The 19,753-nt window shown below is 48.6% G+C and overlaps 1 protein-coding gene across 1 annotated transcript in view; it reads left to right on the forward strand.

Annotated features, from left to right (window-relative positions):
* The window catches only part of LOC138517037 (zinc finger protein 585A-like), a 182,822-nt gene that overhangs the window by 30,055 nt on the left and 133,014 nt on the right, over positions 1-19,753 (forward strand). Inside the window, exon 2 of the mRNA XM_069632553.1 lies at positions 5,103-5,166. The gene's annotated coding sequence lies outside the window, so the exon portion shown is untranslated. The remainder of the gene's footprint in view (positions 1-5,102; positions 5,167-19,753) is intronic.

Below are 19,753 nucleotides of genomic sequence, written 5' to 3' on the forward strand. Positions count from 1 at the left end.
AGTGAGGAGTCCGGTGCCGCGTCCCAGGCCGCAGCTGCCGGGGGGAGGTCCAAGAGGCAGAGGTCGGAGTTGTACTCCTCGGCAGCAGAAGGGGCAGCTGGGACCCCACAGGGCCCAACGGGGGAAGATGGCACGGAGTCATCCAGGTTGGTGGGGGTTTGGTGGAGGAAGAGGCTGTGCAAGCAACAGAGACAGGGATCTGGAGGTGGAGATTCCACTGGTGCTAGTGGTGCAGTGCAGGGCCAGGGACAGGAGGCAGCACAGGTCGCCGCGGAGGTGCCTGTGTGCAATCCTGTCCCTGATCCTGTCACTGCATCATCTTGCACCAGCAGGGATGCCTACGTCCAGACCCGTTTTCAGGCAGGGGATGAGCTCATGACAACTAGCCTTCCTCTGCCTGCAGACGTGGCTATCCGGGTCCGGGTTGAGCCTGTGTGTGGTGTGGCGTTGCGTCAATGGGCCATGCGAAGTGACCTGCAGTCTTTTCATGAGGAGACTGCACGTCATCTCGAATGGCTCGTTGACCGCGTCGGCCTACTGGGACAGGTCACCCAGGCCGGATTCCTCCGTTTGATGGGGCTTGCTCAGACCCCCTCCTCAACTGAACCCCCTATGCGCCAGTCGTCCTCCGTGCCATCTTCTCACCCATTAGTCACCTGGGTGCCCTGTGGAGCTGCCTCTGACGGTGCGGCCAGGCTGGTGGAGGAGGCATCCCTGCCACAGTCGGGAGTCGGACGTCCAGCAGGGGTGGCCACATCAACGACTGCACCCCAGCCAGCGGAGGATGTGCAGACAGCAGGAGGCAGTGCACGGGCAGAGGCACAGCAGCAGCAGCAGCAACGTGGTGGGAGCCATGCTGGCTCGGGGCCTTCGACATCGGAGGGGCAGGCATCGGCCGGAGGGCAGGAGGACCCAGGACGGGAAGTGTCTTCTGTGTGGCAGCGGTTGGGCCACGCCATAGATGCGGAGCGGCAGCAGGCGGAACTGGCACAGCTCACAATGGTCAGGGCGAAGAACTCCATGCGGAGGGCCCTGAGGTGGGCCGAGTGCCTCGAGGCAATCCGCAGGGAGTTTGGGGTGAACATGGCGACGGCCCTGCAGAGGGGCCATGGAGGAGGACCGCCTCCGGGACATTGAGCAGGAGTTCGATGATGCCCTGGCCCGGAACATCCCGAAGTGAGCCGTCGGAATAGCCCGCTGCCCTTGTAAATAGTTCTGTAGTTAGTGTTAGATTTCCTTTGCTATTTTATATTTTTTGGACCTTTTGGCAATGGACCACATTTTTTTATATAGTTTTTTTTTATTAGGTAGTGTTATTAGATAGGTTTCATTTCTTCTGTTGGGATCATGGACCCTGGATTGTTTATCCGTATATAGTTGACTTTTGGATTATGATTTACCCATGGAGCAATGGTTTTCGATTTTAATTTTCCATTGGATTTACTTTTGTGGACTGTGACTTTGGACACATTTCCTTTGGATTATGATTTGTGGTTTTGCATTATTTCACGGACCTGCTGGTTTATTTTTTTAAAATTTCCATTATTGTTTGTTTATTTTTGATTCAATTTATGTTGCTTTTAATACATATTTTTTTCTTCAAACTTCAATGTGTAGTATCATCTCATTGGTTTCATGCATATCATGATATGGGTTTTGACATTCACTGACACCCATTGGTGGAATCGCGTGTGATACTTCCTGCGCACCCCTGAAATACACGTACCTTGCTGCTTTTGCGTGTGATACTTCCCGCGCACCCCTGGAATACACGTACCCTGCTGCTTTTGCGTGTGATACTTCCCACACACCCCTGGAATACACATACCCTGATGGAATCGCGTTTGATACTTCCTGCGCACCCCTGAAATACACGTACCCTGCTGCTTTTGCGTGTGATACTTCCTGCGCACCCCTGGAATACACGTACCCTGCTGCTTTTGCGTGTGATACTTCCCGCGCACCCCTGGAATACACGTACCCTGCTGCTTTTGCGTGTGATACTTCCCGCGCACCCCTGAAATGCACATACCCTGCTGTTTTTGCATGTGATACTTCCCGCGCACCCCTGGAATACATGTACCCTGCTGCTTTTGCGTGTGATACTTCCCCCCGCACCCCTGGAATACACGTGCCCTGATGGAATCGCGTGAGTTACTTCCCACACACCCCTGATGTACACGCACCCAGGACAATCGCGTGTGAAACTTCCTGCGAACCACTGAAATACACGTTCCCCGCTTGGCGTTTGCTGTTTGGCAGCCCTGTGAACTGGTCCAGGGTTAGTGCAGCCCTTTGCGATCATTCGGGAATTTTGAAGGCTTTTCCTTGCACGCGGGCGTTCTTGGGGGCGTAACTGGCGCTGCTGCAGTGTCGCTGCGCCACTCTGCGCCACGGCTGGTTTCGGAGGCTAAAATCCATGAATACGCTGTGCGATGAAAATGATTTTTTCGCACGCGGCTGGCGCAGTGTATCGCACGGGGACACTGTGCGCCAGCCGCGTGCGCCACTTTTGTGCGAATTTCTATGAATTACCCTGTATATCTTTTAGACAGGAACGGATGCCTGACAAAAGACACCAAGAAAGAGGAAAACATGTACCGAAAGGATTGCACTTCTTAAAATCATTAGTCTGACTATTAATAAGCAGATAAAGCATTTTAAACAAAACTTAGCTTCTGACAGATGCTATAGGGTCCACCGTTTCTCAGCCACTACCTCCTCACCATTGCGCATTACTCTCAGGGGTTATTTGTGCAAAAGAGAAGGCCCATGCTTTATCTAACAGAGCTGGCAGTGGGATCTCTTATTAGTGCTGACCTGCAGCTAGTTAAAATCATGGTGTGACGGGTTACAAAGGCTGTTTGGCCTAGTGGATGTATGATTTGATTGCTTTATGTGTTTCAGTGTGGGGACAGAATGGCACACTCTATAGATCTACATACACACACAAGTCCCATGCGCTATTGTATATTGATGAGACACATCAAAGAGATTCGTATGTGCTGTTACATAGATGAGCAGCACATAGACGCTTAATAAACAGGGCGGTGACTTGGGCAGCGCACAAATCATTGCTGCACACATACCACTGCATTGATTAGCCAGTGACACAATGGCCCTCATTACAACTCAGGCGTTAAGGGTTTAACGGCGCCGTTAACCCTTAACGCCTGATTACAAGTGTCCCTTTGCGGGTTGGTGTTTAACGACTGCTTTTAGCAGGCGTTAAAAATCTAACCCGCAAACGGACTTTGGAGCTAATTACGCCACCGTAATTTACGGTGCCGTAATTAGCGCCTTCCCCATTCCCATTATGCCCTATGGGGGCAAAAATGGGAATGGGGAAGGGCAAATGGTGAATGGGGAATTACCGCCCCACTCACCTTGGAATTGGGCGGTAATTCCGCCATCCACCATGGCGGAATCGTAACTTTAGCGGCATGGACCATGGTGCTAATAGCACCATGGTCCTCTGCCAAGGTTGTAAAGAGGGCCAATGAACCTTGCTTTTCTAATCAAGGTGCCAAGTCACATTAACAAGCCATCTGGCAGTTGTTGACATGTTAAGAAAAGGAATAGTTCTTTGACGCTGAGGGGATGCAATTAGTCCATGTCCCAAAGCAGCCACCAGATCACTCAGGCAAGAAAATGACAGTTAACCTTCTCAGGCATGCCCATAGGTAACTAAAAGGTCATGTAAAAAAAAGGTTTTGTTGTGTAAAATAAATGACATGAAAATAAAGAACATAGTTTTAAACTTTTTCTGTGTGGCATGGTAAATTCTCTTGGAAGAATACATAGATCTGGGCGGTCATTACAACCTTGGTGCTAAGTGCACCAACTTTACCACCATGGTGTAAACTACGTTTACACCATGGTGGATGGCGGATTTACCGCCCCATTCCAAGGTGAATGGGGCGGTAAATCCCCATTTGCAATTTTCCTTTCCCCATTCCCATTTTTGCCCCATAGGGCATAATGGGAGTGGGGAAGGCGATAATTACGCCGCAGTAAATTACGGCAGCGTAATTAGCACCATGGCGGGTTAGCGCCATGGACTTTAACGCCTGCCAAAAGCAGGCGTTAAAGTGGGAATCCGGCGTTAAGGGTTAACACCGTCGTTAACCCTTAACGCCCGGGTTGTAATGACCTCCCTGCTCATCTAACGGCTGCTTTGTGCTGGCCTTCAGAATACAAATGACCCATGTTTAGTTCTTGTACCTGTAGTGTAAAAGCAATGGCTTGTGAAATGAGCTGTCACTTCTAAATTGCACCCACTTTAAAGGCTCTATCAACTTAAAGAGCATAAACTGGTCCCTGGGTGGGAGGGGCGGCGAGTGTATTCGCAATATGCATTCTTTTATTTGACACAAAGGAATTCTTAACATTTTACCAGTTGCAAACTCAGAGGCAGCTGTCTGGGTTGGACACTTCTTGCATACCCCTCCCCCTATCTCCTCCCCTCGAGTGCCTTAAGTTCTTCCCCACGGGAAGTTGCCTGCGCAGCCCGCCCCAGGAAACGGGGCAGAGGTCAGGTTATGGTGATGCTGGCAGAGATGGGGCTGAGTGGGGAAGGGGACAAGATAGGCAGCTCCCTCTTTGGATATTTTGATTATGGCCCTCATTACAACCCTGGTGTTAAGGGGTTAATGGCGCCGTAAAAGGTGGCGGCGCCATTAACCCCTTAACGCCTCATTACGAGGTCCCTTTGCGGGTTGGCGATTTTAACGCCTGCTTTTTGCAGGTGTTAAAATCCAACCCGCAAAGGGACCTTGGTGCTAAGTATGGTGCCGCAATTTGCGGCACCGTACTTAGCGCCTTCCCCATTTCCATTGAGCCCTATGGGGCAAAAATGGGAATGGGGAAGGGCCATGGCGGCATGGGGAATTACCGCCCACCAACCTCGGAATGGGGCGGTAATTCCCCATTCCGCCATGGTGGAGTCTGTAAGTTACCGGCATGGACCATGGTGCTATTAGCACCATGGTCCAACACCAGGGTCGTAATGAGGGCCTATATCTTTTCTCTGTCATGTAAATGCTTCAATTTAGGTCATTCTTACTGTAGATTAATCATATGATAACATTTTCTTTCTCCAGACCTGAACACTTTATTGGTGTGTCATCGTGTTTAGAAAGAAGTAAGAAGTGCAGGATGCAGAAGGTAAACAACTCTTGTGATATCGCTATGCCTTTCTGCACACGTTGTTCTTTGCTTCTGAGGCAGCTTATTCACAGCCCTGTGTGCTTGTGCCCTCTCTGTCCCTTCTTCCCTTTCTCTACTCTTGTTCCTCCCCTCAGGCCCAGGGGTGGACAAGGAACCAAAATTGTCCCCGAAAAGGTGTTCAAATTGCCCTCATGTTGCACCAAACAAAGGCATAACGAGCAATCCCGACCCTCAACAGACAGGTTGGATGTGGGTAAAAGTGCTCATTTTAAAGCACGTTTATCCATAAACAGTTATTGAAATGGGATGTTTTAAACATTTTCCTTCACTCTCACACATTTTCCTTCAATAATCTTACTGGGTTTAGTCGCATTTATCAGGTCAAAATATCACTTGTGTAGCTGTTGGTTATGCTGCACCTTTTTTGTTCACCCAAGTGTAAATGGTTTGACTTCGGTTGTAGAATGTGGGGTATTTCTACACATTTAAGGTTTCTTTGAGAAGCTTTTTCCGGGGTAAAGAGATAGTTAGTGCCAGTTGTATAGAGCCAGTCATTCTTTCTACCAGACCTTTGGCAGCTGATTCCGTACTCCAAGAAATGTGGCATCTCTTCAGATATAAATCGTATGCCATCTTTTCCATGATCATTTCCTCTGGGATTTCTTCTCTCTCAAATATGTTTTTTAAAAGTGTTACTATTTTCTGTGTCCTAACATTTTGTAACATCACACCCCACTCCACCCATTTGGACATTTAATCCATAAGTAAGGAAATCTACACCTGTTGCTCTTCCAGTCTCTGGAATGGACCTACAATGTCCTCTGCCAGTTTGTGCCAGAACCAATGTTGACCCTTCTGTAGGTTTTAGTTGCGCCTCATTTGTTTTCTTTGACTTGTCACTAAGTGCGCACGGTTGAGACTACTCTTCTACCAAATCTTCAACATCTTGTAACATTTTGGGACAGTAATAGCTCTCACGGATCCTACACTTATTTAGGCTCCTACCTAAATGTCCTTCATGGGCCTCTCTAAGTATTCTCTCTCTGAGAGCTTGTGGTGAATGAGTTTGTCTCCTCCGTATATGCATCCGTTGCCTCCTGCTATTACTTGACACGGTGCGTCACACGCAATATTACTCCATCCTCCTTGGGTGCCTTTCCTTAGACATTTGGTTTATTCATGTTCCAAATCTTCTTTCCACTCTTTCATGGACATGCCAGGCTGTATCATTGCGCTGATCGACTCCCGTTCATCTCGACCACCCAATTCTGTTGAATTCTCTTCATCGCCCTCTTGCTCCAGTGGCAGTAAACATGACAAACCATCCAGATGATAGTCACTTTTGCCTGGTGTATATATCAGGCCCAGACATTACTTTCCTATCCTAGGAGACCTTCAGGCCATACCCATGGTGTTGAACATATGTATAAGGGGCTTGTGATCTGTTCTCCCCACAGTGGGTAAACACCAAACTAGCTTTTTGAAGTGTTTCAATGCCCAAAATATATACCCATGGCCCCTTTTTCAATTGTGGAATACCCTCTCTCTGCTGCTCTTGAGTGTTCTGGATGAGAATGCAATATTCATCTCTCCACTTCATTGAATTTGTGTTACGATTGCACCCAGGCCCTTATTGTTGGCATCTACCGTTGATATTTATTTGCTGCAGGTTCAAACATTTGCAAAGTGGAGACTTTGTTTATTCATATTTATTGTTTTGGAAATATATCTGGCATTTGTCTGTCAACACAAACTTATTGGGCCTCATTACAACCCTGGCGCTCCCGTAATGAAGGGGGCCGGTACGGGACCTGCCCCCTTCATTACGGGAGCGCCGATTACGAGGTTCCCTTTGCGGGACCCGGATCAGACGTCTGGTAAAACCAGATGTCTTTTCCGGGTCCCGCGAGGGAAAGAGGGAGGTAATAACGGGCCACTTATAATGTGCCTGTTATTACCTCCCTCCCCATTCCCATTGAGCCCTATGGGCGCTCAAATGGGAATGGGGAATGGTTCCTGCAAGGAGGAATTACTGGGTACTCCTATGTCGGAATGACTCTGTTAGTCCCCATTGCAGGAACCCGGTAATGGAACCCAGTTTGGAGGCAGCCATGGTGCTAATAGCACCATGGCTACCTCCAAACTCGTAATGAGGCCCACTAGTGGGCCTCGTTACGACTTTGGAGGTAGCCATGGCGCTATTAGCGCCATGGCTGCCTCCAAAATCGAGTCTGGGTCCAGGTTCCCTGAATGGGGAATTACCAGGCCATTCTGACATTGGATGGCCCGGTAATCCCTCCTTCAGGGAACCCAGGCCCGGTCCTTTCCCATTCGAGCCCCCATAAGGCTCAATGGGAATGGGGATTGAGCTAACAACGGACCTGTCAATTACGGGCCCGTTGTTAGCTCCCTGGTTCCCTCGAGGAACCCGCTATGGACGTCTGGAAAAACCAGATGTCCACAGCGGGTCCCGCGAGGGGACTTCGTGATAGTGCGGAGTGGGTTTAACGGAGCCGGCACCATTACCGGCACCGTTAAACCCATTCCGCACTTCTCGTAACGAGGCCCAGTGTGTCCCAAGTATTCAACCCCATCCACTTTCACATGCTTCCATTGTTAGTGGGAGGTCCTTACTTCTCAACACGTTGGGCCTCATTAGGACTCTGGCGCTAAACCCTGGTGCTATTAGCACCATAGTCCATGCCCGAGTCCGCCATGGCGGAATAGGGAATTACCACCCCATTCCGAGGTTGGTGGGGCGGTAATTCCCCATGCCGCCATAGCCCTTCCCCATTCCCATTTTTGCCCCATAGGGCTCAATGGGAATGGGGAAGGCGCTAATTACGGTACCGTAATTAGCACCAAGGTCCCTTTGCGGGTCCCTACTTTAACGGCTGGTAAAACCAGCCGTTACGGTCGGGTCCCGCAAAGGGACCTCGTAATTATGCGCTAGGTGTTTAACGGTGCCGCAGCATTTTACGGCGCTGTTAACTACTTAGCGCCTGGGTCATAATAAGGCCCATTGAGCACCATCAATAACCTTGAGTATTATTCCTATTCATTCAGTCCTGTAATAAGAATGTCATCTTGGAAAAAATAAATGCCATCTATACGACCACATAACTGTTGCATCAATCTTTGGACCCCGGCAGCGGCGGAAGCCAAAGCAAAAGGAATGCTTTTGAAGCTAACAAATGAGGTAGGAGCTTTGGAGCTCTCTTCCAGTTCATTTGCTGGTATCGATGATGGTTCTAATGTGCTGAACAACTTTGCTGGCTTCATTGTGATGAGTATTTGGTTTATAGTTGGAAATGGGAATTGAACAACCTGTTTATTTATTTATTACATTTATCTAACGCCCAGGCCTGCAGGTATCGCAGCCTTCGTGCAGCGAGAATAATGGCAGTAGTCAGACATGGGAAGTAAGTAAACAGCAAACGGTGTTAGACAGAGTTAGTTGTATTTGTTAAATAACCAGGTTTTGACACGCTTTCTGAATATTGTATACGAGTGTTCATTTCTGATGTCGGTGGGAAGAGAGTTCCAGAGGGAGGGAGCCGTAACAAGGAAGCTAGGGTCTCCTGCTCTTTTGCAATTTAATCTGGGGGTGTTGAGAGTAAGACTGGTGGAAGATCATAGGTTGCGCACATGGCTTTTTGGGACTACGCAGTCATTGAGGTAGAGTGAGGCCTCTTTGTTTATGCATCTCTTTGCAAGGGACAAGATCTTAAATTCAATGCAGGCTTTGATGGGAAGCCAATGTTCATTACGTCTGGTGGCCGAGATATGATCAGAGCGCTTGAGGCCCACGGCAGTACAGAGTGCTTTGCTTTGTAAGAGTTGTAGGGCCTCATTACGAGGCTTGCTGAATGAGATTAACGGCGCCGGTAAGGGTGCAAGCGCCGTTAATCCAATTCTGCCCTATTACGAGGTTCCAGAACGGGTCCCGGGAGGGGACCAGGGAGCTATCAATGGGCCTGTTATTAACGTGCCCGTTATTAACGGGCCCGTTGTTAGCTCTCTCCCCATTCCCATTGAGCCCTATGGGGGCTCGAATGGGAATGGGGAAGGACCGTGTCCGGGTTCCCTGAAGGAGGAAATACCGGGCCCTCCAAAGTTGGAATGGCCCGGTATTTCCCCATTCAGGGAACCCAGACCCGGACACGATTTTGGAAGCAGCCATGCCCTTATTAAGGGCATGGCTACCTCCAAAGTCGTAATGAGGCCCTAGGTGTTTTAAATCCTACTGACTGTGTTCAATTGTTATTGTTATTTTGCATTTATATAGCGCCTTATATACCATTGGTATGGTCTGAAGGCGCTGGTAGGTTGAACGCCCTTGGGAACCGAAGTTCAGATCAGTAGAGAGAGTAGAGAGAGTCAAAAGGTGCGTGTGAGCACCGGGTATGTGTGCAGCTCATGCGGTATCATTGTAATAGCTACTTCTTAGCGGTAGGTGTGGTGGTTGAGAGATCAGGAGTATGTGTTGGTTCTGGCCGGATTTATCCAGACCGAGTGTGGCTGCGTTAGGCCTGAGGAGAACGCCTGGCTGGGGGGGTGAGTAACCAGCAGTGTTTACTTAGAATGATGTGGAGTGAGCGGCGGATGTTGGTATGAGAACAGTCATACCGAATGGTGTCATAGTATCTCTGTGTTCTAGTTGAGTGGTGATGTAAAGGAGAGAGTAAGCGTGGTGGTGTGATAGGATGGGTTGTATGCTATTTCAAACGTTCTCTGCATTCCAAACCATACTATATATGCCACGCAATTCTATGCGCTCCAGTCCGTTCCATGCACTCCCATCCACTCCATGCATCCCAGTCTGCTCCATACACTCTGATCCGTTCCACGCACTCATGCATTCCGGCTCGCCTCTCGCGCTCGAGTCTGCTCCGTAATCACAACACCCAAAGAAAGCAGCATGAGTTTCCACTTACCCAGCAACAGCAGCAGGGCTGTTAGCTCTGGCACGTGGTGGCGCATGCTTGCGATCAGTGGGCACCCCAGGGTGCTGCTCCGGCCCATTCAGAAGATCCACAGAGGGCACTGCGTGGTGTCACCTCCAAAAGCCAAGATCCACGCACGGGCGAGGGCACAAAGTTAATCTTTTATCTTTACTTGAAAGCCACATCTAAATACTTTCTTTATACACCACAGCCTGTATACATTGTGAGGCATTCTACTGTTACTTAACTTTGAATTCTGAATTCATATCCCCTGTGCCAGACCTACTGTTCTTCTGTTGAGTTCCTTGTGCATTGCCCATGTCTTCTGTCAATCCCCCACCCCCTGCCACCATGGTGCTTTCCATCTCCTCTATCTATTCTAACTGCTACTCTATCACCTATCCTACCTCTCTCTCGAAGTCTGGAAGGAAAACGTTTAAGAAAGCACTCCTGGTCTCCAACCCAGGCCTGCCTATTGCTGACACCTATGGCAATGCTTCCTCCAGGCAGACTATCACTGACATCCTTTTCTCACCCCTTCCTAATCCTGTGGACTCCTCATATGATCTGTATCCTCCCCCCTTTCTCGTTCTCACCCATTAACGGTGGTACCAGATGGGAAGTGCTCTTAGGACACTTCCCTTCCTCTAGGTGCATCATCAATGTCTATCAGAATGGCACTGTCGTGGCTCAGGGCTCTCAGCCAACCACCTCCTTATTGATAGACGCCTTCCGCCACTCATCAATTTCCTTCCTTATCCTCCCAATCCTCCCTCTGCCACCCACGCTGGCTCATTCTCCTCCTCCAATGGAGGTACAACCCATCTGGTGGCGGAGTGCCCGTGATTTTCCCAGAGTGGGTCCCTGCTACTATCATACCCATTCAACCCGGTCCTCCTCTGAATCCCTTGACTGCAGGCTTTGTGTCTCTTCTATCTTCTTGTTTACTATCGCCACCATCTGCAGGCCTCCTGGCCCGCTCTCCCTCTTACTATCTGAATGGGCTGGCCTCACCTCCTCTCTCACAACCTCTACCTCCAAGCTTCTCTTCCTTGGAGACTTCAACATTCATCTCGATTCCTCTGAAGCGCCCACTGTACTCTTCCGCGACCTCTGTACTCTTCCGCGACCTCTGTGAATCTCTCGCCCTCACCATTTTTCCCTCAGCCGGACACAATTTGGAGGCACTCAGCTCAACTGACATCCCTAACTCTAACCCTCTCAGCACACCTCTCTCATGGTCTGACCATTCCCTCCTTTCCTCTCATCTGGATCTCCTGGGGTCCGTTGCCAAGCCTGTGCCCGCACTGCCAGTCTCCTTCTTCTTCATCCAACTGATGAAGAGAGTGTCAGTTGCTGCCTTTGCCGCCACTTTCATGCCCCCTCCCACCTCTGCTATTGACTCTGCCACTGACACCTTTGACACCCTAGTCCCTGTCATGAGGATCCGTATGATCGGATATTCACATCTGAAAGGCCACTCACAGATCGCTCCTAGCCAAAAGGTGCCCCATCAATGGCAAATGCCGGAACATCTGCAGAAGACAAAGCCCTCTTTGAAAGGTGAGCTGTGATGTCCGCTACACTGGGCCTCATTACGACCCAGGCGCTAATGGGTTAACGGCGCCGTAAAAGGCTGCGGCGCCGTAAACCTATTAGCGCCTAATTACGAGGTCCCTTTGCGGGACCCGACCTTAACGGCTGGTTTAGACAATTTGCGGCACCGTACTTAGCGCCTTCCCCATTCCCATTGAGCCCTATGGGGCAAAAATGGGAATGGGGAAGGGCCATGGAGGAAGGGGGAATTGCCGCCCCGCCAACCTTGTAATGGGGTGGTAATTCCCCCTTTCTCCATGGCAGAGTCGGTAATTTACCGGCATGGACCATGGTGCTAATAGCACCATGGTATTCCGCCATGGCCGTAATGAGGCCCACTGGCGCGCAAAGAAGGGATTCTTCTGTGTTGCACAATAGAAAGTCAGAGGTTTCTTATACCCATTCTTTATCCAAGTTACATTGCTACAACACGTGTATTCGTGATTCTCAAAGTGAATAAAATACAGTAGTGATTTCAGGCCTGCATTATGTGGCATCCTGGGACTTCTAGATTTCCATTCATTAGATGAAAAATAAAGCTACGTCAGTAACCTTTTGGCTGAGTATGTTTCTCAAAGAATTGACATATTGCAAGGATCTTTTAGAATGATATCTGTGTTCAAGTGACCATGCCAAGCGTAAGAGGACCATCCAGTCCTCATTTTCTTTCCTTTTGGATTCTGGGATATGGCTCCCCCCCCCCCCCCCCCCCCCCCCCCCTTGGCTGGCTAAACTATGGGCCTCATTACACGGATGGAGTTAGGGGTTTACCGGTACCGGTAAATCCCTACCGCCTTACTACGAGGTCCTTTGCGGGTTGGGGGATTTAACGCTGCAAAGGGACTTCGGTGCTAATAACGTTACCGCAGTTTGCGGTACCGTAATTAGCGCCTTCCCCATTCCCATTGAGCCCTATGGGACAAAAATGGGAATGGGGAAGGGCCATGGAGAAAGGGGGAATTACCGCCCCGCCAACCTTGTAATGGGGTGGTAATTCCCCATTCCGCCATGGCGGACTCCGGTTTAGCGCCGGAGTCCTTATGAGGCCCTATGTAAATACTTATAGAAACATAATAAACCAAACTAATAATCACTCTAGTTTATACACCCTGAATGGAAAACTGGAAGTCGCAGAATGCATCATTTTGTATTATTTGTATTTCTGGAAATTACAGGGAACGTGCTAACAACAATTTCATCATTGTTTTATAAAACGGAGGACCAGTGGGATAGTGGAGGAAGTGCTAAGAGGATGTGGGTATAAGACACGCTGCTGCAGGGGAGGTAGGACCATGAACGAGGGACTTGGACCGTAGTGCATGATATAGGAACGGGATAGTGGAGCAAGTGCTAAGAGGATGTACGTATAAGAGCAGATGATACAGGGGGGGTAGAAACATGATCCAGGGAAAAGGACAGTAGAGAATGCTATAGGAATGTGATAGTGCAGGAAGTGCTAAGAGGGTGTGAATATAAGTCCAGATTATACAGGGGTGGTAGAAACATGTTCCAGGTATAAGGACAGTAGCACATGCTATAGTAATGGGATAGAGGAGGAGGTGCTAAGAGGATGTGGATATAAGAGCAGATGATGCAGGAGAGGTAGAAACATGAACCAGGGACTTGGACAGTAGTGCATGATATAGGAACCGGATAGTGGAGGAAGTGCTAAGAGGATGTAGGTATAATACCGGATGACGCAGAGGAGGTAGAAACATGAAGCAGTGACAAGGACAGTTTGTTTGTTTGTTTGTTTGTTTGTTTGTTTGTTTTATTATTTATAATGCGCACCAGACCCGAGGGGATCAGGGCGCAAAAAAGAAATAGAAATGTTTTCAGCTTCGGTTACATTGCTGTACAGTTATACACATATATATACAGATTATATACAAAGGGAGTAAGGAGGGCAAAGTGGCGTCGGTGTGGGACAGTCTATGGGCCTCATTACGACTTTGGAGGCAGCCATGCCCTTAAAAAGGGCATGGCTGCCTCCAAAACCGTGGACCTCATTATGACTGAGGCGGAACGGGTTAACGGGCTCCGCTAAAGGAGGCTGACCCGTTAAACCCATTCCACCTCATTACGAGGTTCCCTCGCGGGACCCGGTAAATAACGCCTGGTCAAACCAGGTGTCCTTACCGGGTCCCGCGAGGGGACCAGGGAGCTAACAACAGGCCGCTCGTAATCGGCCGTTGTTAGCGCCCTCTCCCATTCCCATTGAGTTCTATGGGGGCTCAGATGTGAATGGGGAAGGTCCGGGCTCGGGTTCCTGGAGGGAGGAATTACCGGGCCCTCCGAACTCAGAATTGCCCGGTAATTCCCCATTCAGGGAACCCGGACCCGATTATGCCCCATTCCCATTCGAGCCCCCATAGGGCTCAATGGGAATGGGGAGGGAGCTAACAATGGGCCCATTACAAGCGGGCCCTTTGTTAGCTCCCTGGTTCCCTCGCGGGACCCGCAAAGGACGTCTGGTAAAACCAGACGTCCAGAGCGGGTCCCGCAAGGGTACCTCGTAATATTGCAGAATGGGTTTAACGGCGCCAGCACTATTAGCGGCGACGTTAAACCCATTCCGCAATAGTTATAATGAGGCCCTATGTGTTAGCGGTCATTTTCCTTGATCCAGTGAATTTAGAGGTGGAATGGTAATACGAGTCCGGCAGTAACCAGGTGGTTTTACCGCCGCGGTTACTGCCGGACTCGTAATGAGGCCCACTGTTATTAATGGTGCCGGTGCAACCATGCTCCTGACCCCCATTCTGCCCTATGGGGCAGAATGGGGATCAGGAGGCCGGCCATACCAGTACCCGCGAATGGGCAATTACTTGCCCATTCATCTCGTAATGGGCCGGTAGCGCATTTGGCGGTAGCCGTGCCATTAACAAGGGCACGGCTACCGCCAAACTCGCAATGAGGCCCAATGTCTCTTAAATCTGTCTATGAGGTATCGTGAGGCGGTGTTATTAAGGCACTGGTGTGTGAGTGAGGTTACTTTTAGTGAGTTTTTGTCCATTGTGGTGAGCCAGTTGTTAGCTCTCCTTATGTCAGAGATACGTTCTTTTTTAGGGATACTAAGTGCTGCTCTGAGAGCATTATTTTGTAGAATCTGGATTTTGTTGGTGATATATTTGTTGGCCCCTAGATATAAGGCGTTGCAATAATCCAGTTCTCACAGAATTAAGGCTCTTGCCAGGGTGGTGCAGCTGTTGGTGGAGAGGAAGGGCTTGGCCGCTCTGATAAGTTTACGTGTGTAGGCGGTAGAGGAGGCCATGGAGTTGCCCTGCCTGTTGAAGGAAAGGGTGGCGTCTAGGGAGAAGCCTAACGTTTTGACTTCTTTGGCTCCTTTGATGGTGTTTCCATCTATGATAAAGCTTGTGTAGTTGTGGACGAGTTTGTTGATGTTGAGGAGGTGCCGAGGATTATAAGCTCAGTCTTGTCATCATTCAGGCATAGACCATGAGAGGCCATCCATGCCTGGATGATGAGGTACACTCTATTCACCAAGGCCAAATCCTTGTCATAATCTCCTGTCAACGGTATGAGGATCTGGGTATCATCGGCATAGTTGGTGTAGGTGATACCAAGACCATCAAAAAGAGGCTTTGTTAATATGTTGTACAAGCTGATGGAGACACATGATCCCTGGGGCCCCCCGCAGGTAATGGGGATGGGGTCAGCGGATGATGAGGTTGAGAAGACGCACATGGTCCTATTGTTTAGGAATGATTGTATCCAGCCTATCGCTTTTTGTGAGAATTGGGCGGCCGAGTCTAAGTGGTTACAGAGGATTTTATGGTCTAACACAAAAGCCGCTGATAGGTCGAGGAGTAGTAGTAGGGCGGCTTTACCATTGATTCTAAGTGTGTCAATTTGTGCTTTGAGGTCGATCAGCACCGTTTCAGTCTTGTGTTGGGGTCTGAAGCCGGACTGGCAGACTCCTAAGAGGTGATTTTGTTCAAAGTATTGCTGTATTTGGAGGTATTCTATCTTGTCTAAAATTGTGAGCAGGAAGGGGACTGTGGTGATGAGTCTGTAATTAGTGGGTATAGAACGGTCAAATGATTTGCCCTAGTGCTAATACAGAATGGTATTAGCACTAGGGCAAACTTTGTCCTGATGTAAAAATGCATCAAAAATGTATCTTTTTTTGCACTAGGTCAATTATTGCCCAGGTGCTTTCAATATGTCAAACTGCACTTGTCAAGGTGCAATAGTTTTCAAATGTGTCCCAGTGCATTTAAAAATAGGGCAAACTTTGCCCTAGTGCTAATACCGTGCAACTTTGCACTTGCACTGGTGCAAAGTTTCTGTAATCTGGCCCTAGGTGGGCTGGGTGCAGGGCTGAGATGTCAGTGTAGGCTAGATATGGGTACAGCAATAGCCAACAGTATCAAAGCAGGCTAGATGCAGTTTGCACATAATAGCAACAAGATATTAATTCAGATTGGGTGCATTTTTTACACAATATAAGCAGAATTGAGACAGGCTAGGAGCAATTTGTACTCAGTCCAAGCGGAAATTGGGGCAAGCTAAATGCAATTTATACTTGGTGACAGCGGAATTGAGGCACGCAGATACAGTTTATACACAATATCAGTGAGAGGTTAGTGCAGGCTACGCACAGTTTAAATGCAGTAGCTCACTGAAGCATGGCAGACTGCAAGCAGGACACAGCGATATTGCGCAGAGACCTGGTTGCCACGTTGGTAGTTGGATTTCCAACATACGAGTTGAGATAGAGTGACGCATGTAGCTCAGTATATCAGCGTAAATGAGGGGGCAACGTACTTAATACAATATAGGGCGTACATGATGACAATGCGGAAAGTGCCCTGCTGGACTGCCTCACCACTTTTCCCAATGACAGAGAAGATCTCCCGCCGGAGAGTCTTCTTCCTTTGACTGGTGGGGATAACCAGTTTCACCGTCTTTTCGCCTTCCCGATGTACCTCGTGGCCGCCTTGCCTGTGCCAAGCACCCCGGCAACAGGGATACCATGTTTTACCACGACCGCAAAACAAAGGTACCACCTTTAACCGGAAAACTCCATGGCTGGTTTCTTCCCTGGTAGTGCACCGACCTTCATCTTTCCTCCAAGTCGAGATCTTCTCTTCCCCTGGACGACGACGCAACTTGCACCCACTACCAGGAACAACTGCCACCGCTGGAGGATCCTTCCCACTTAAGGTACCATGTCCCGCCTGGCTTCCCTTGCTACCGACTGTACGGGGTAGATTTAGCCCCCGGCTTTCGAACCTGGGTTAGCCTGGGACACCCTGGCTAAACTTTTCCTAAGCCTCCCTAAACTCTTTTTGAACCCTCTGCAAGACATTCTAAGCCTAGTGTAACTGTGTGATCTTAGGCACATTTGTGCTCTGCTCTCTCTACGAGGGGGCCCAGCCTTTGGACTTTGGCTCACCAGTGACTTTTTGCTCTTCTGCCTTGCTAATAGTGTTCCTGAATCTTAGAGTGGTATACCTTTCCATATTCTGTCTTTTTCCCTCCCTTTCTCACAAACTTATTGGAGTGCCATCTAGTTAAGCGCTCACCTCTGTATGAAAATAAGTGGTGTTTTACAGTGACTTATCTGATAAGGAAAAGGGGTGTATATATTATAATAGTAACTGTGTTTAGAATATTTTACAATAATAGTGCTGAAGTGTTTTCAACAGTGTGTTTTTAAATAAATAATTATATACTTTGATACCAAAGCTCTGGTCAGTGTTTGCTTGTATTATTGTATCTGAGTGCCTATTGTGTATACTTTGCATACTGCCTAACTCTTCTTGAGGGAAGTCTGACTGCTCAGCCACAGCTACCAGGTAAATCTGGGTGGTACAGACTGCTACCAAGTGGGTTTACTGCCAACACCTGTAGTCTTAAATCTTTTGCAGTGGTTCCAGAGGGAACTGCACAGGTTTCTGCCTAACAGCTGTGCAAGTTCGTCTAATGCTCGAGAGGCCTCAAATATCGACCAAAAGCTGGAGGTTGAGTAAGTTAGCACTTAGTGGAAGTCAATGGAGGCTCAATTAGCAAAGAGGTCAGTCGGCTGGTACAATTTCAGACAGATTGGATATAGATAGTTCCAAGTGTGATAAGTATAGGGGCGGCTTCATACCTCACGCTAGTCGCTTGAGATTTGGTCATAGTGGATAGGCCCACAGCCCTCCAGCAATGACAGGCACAGACAGGCGAAGACTTAAGAGAGTGTCTTCGGAGGAAGTATACTGTACTAGGGTGACTGCGACCAAGGGTTGGTTACCTATAGTCTACAGACTAATACATCAAATGCACAGGTCTTGCCCCGATGCTGCAAGGACAAGTACTCTTGTTTTTTTGAATAACCTGTGTATGCACTAGAAATTGATGCTGAATAGACTTGCTTTTGCCTCACTGCAGTCTATTTTTATGTTGCACTTTACCTAAAAAATATTGTTTAAGAAAAAATGTGTTTTCTGTTCTCTCTCTCACTCTTATGCTTTTCAGTCTAGAACGTAAGTGTTTTGACAAAGTATAACCAAATGTGAACAACTTGTTGCAGACTGTTTACTGTATAATACATCCGCGATACATGTTTTGAATGTTATCTAACGGTTCTCATGAATATCAGCAGGCCCTACCTTTAATGTAGTTGGCCTAATAATAGGGCTTAATGTAATACATGTAATACCACTTAAAGCTTCTCGTGTTAGTACTGTGCTTACATGTTTGAATGTTCCTACCTGTAGCCCTTACCCCATAGGGTCCTTTAGATGCTGCCACAAGTAAGGCCTAACGGTGACCTTTGTAAACACCACAAGTACCTCCTTTTTAATAATGACATACAGAATCAGAAGTATGCTCAAACTATTGTCTGGCGGCTACCCCCATATGTGATACATTATATATCTCAGCCTCAGGTTCCGCCCTTTGGGCTGGCCCTTCAGTTAAACTTCAGAGGAAGGCCGGCTTGCACCTTCTGGCGGCGCTGAACTAGAGATGTAGAGCCGAGGGCCAATCGGAGAGCAAGGCTCCTCTAGCGCTGTTGCTTGGCAACAGTAAACAAACAGGCTGCAGCCGTTTTAAGCCGTGTCTCGTGCCGGTGGACGATGTGATGCCGTCAATGGTGCTGTGGGCACAGTAGCGCACAATATAGGAAGGGATAGTGGAGGAAGTGCTAAGAGGATGTGGGTCTAAGACCATATGACACAAGGGATGTAGAAATGTGAACCAGGGACAAGGACAGTAGAGCATGATATAGGAATGGGATAGTGGAGGAAGTGCTAAGAGGGTGTGGATATAAGACCAGATGAGGCAGGGGAGGAAGAAACATGAACCAGGGACACGGACAGTAGAGCATGATATAGGAACGGGATAGTGGAGGAAGGGCTAAGAGGATGTGGGTATAAAACCGGGTGATGCAGGGGAGGTACAATCATAAACTAGGGAAGAGTACAATGGAGCATGAGAGAGAAGTGGGATAGTGGAGGAAGTGTTAAGTTTAAGATGAAGGGAGAGGTATAATTGCTGCAGGATTTTCATAAAGAGGTGGGGAGAGAGGAGAGCAGGGCGTTCTAGCGCTGAATTCTATGAAAGTGGTTCTACAGAAAGGAGGAGAGCTAGGAAGTTGGATTTAAATAGTGATAGACTCTGAGTAGTGCAGAGAGGGAGAGGAAGATCATTCCATAGTTAGGGAGCGAGGAGAGGGAGAGAGCGGAAACGAGAGGGAGTGCAAGGGGCATGGGAAGTTGCAAGGAGGTGAGCCAAGGCTGATCGTAGGGAGTGAGATGGGGGCGATACGTAGGGTGGGATAATTCCATGTATAGTTTTTAAGATGATGAGACTGTGTTTATACTTTGTCCTCTGGCTCATAGATAACCAGCCTAACTGACACCGGGCTAGGGAGGTGGCGGTGATGTTGGGAAGGTTGAAGAGTGTATGGAGAACACATCTGAGGACTTTGTCGAGAGGTGAAAAAGCATAGTTGGGAAGTGTTAAGATGGATTCCTAAACTCTAAGAGGCCACCCTAGTTTAGTGGAACAGGCAAACCTTCTGGACA

This window comes from Ambystoma mexicanum, chromosome 6q (assembly GCF_040938575.1).
Source record: "Ambystoma mexicanum isolate Mex_15411 chromosome 6q, UKY_AmexF1_1, whole genome shotgun sequence".
Lineage (NCBI taxonomy): Eukaryota > Metazoa > Chordata > Amphibia > Caudata > Ambystomatidae > Ambystoma > Ambystoma mexicanum.